Genomic DNA, 420 nt, shown 5'->3' with positions numbered 1-420 from the left:
AGCTGCAAACGAAAAGAAGAGGATGGCGAGACCCACTCAATAAACTGTTGGCATTTAAAAAACAACAAAATGGCGGCCGAGTACACGCCACTAAACCCGTAGGTCACGTGACCAATATGGCGGTGAAGGAAAAGGAGAGGATCGCGAGACCCTTATAAGTAAAAAGATGGCGAACGAAAAGAAGAGGATAGCAAGACCCTTATAAATAAAATGGCGGCCGGATACATTCAGCCTCTACCAAACCCGTAAGTCACGTGAGCAATATAGCGGTGAAGGAAAAGAAGAGAATCGCGAGACCCCCCGGAAATAAATTGGCGACGAACGAAAAGAAGAGGATCGCGAGATTCTATTAAATATATTTTATTAAATGGTGAAGATCAATAAAGAAAATGGCGGCCGGGTACACTCATCATCTGCCAA

Source organism: Halyomorpha halys, unplaced genomic scaffold (assembly GCF_000696795.3).
Source record: "Halyomorpha halys isolate HHAL.00 unplaced genomic scaffold, Hhal_1.1 Scaffold1344.1, whole genome shotgun sequence".
In the NCBI taxonomy this organism is placed as follows: domain Eukaryota; kingdom Metazoa; phylum Arthropoda; class Insecta; order Hemiptera; family Pentatomidae; genus Halyomorpha; species Halyomorpha halys.
The sequence above is the reverse complement of the archived record's forward strand: the minus strand, read 5'-3'. Positions refer to the sequence as shown.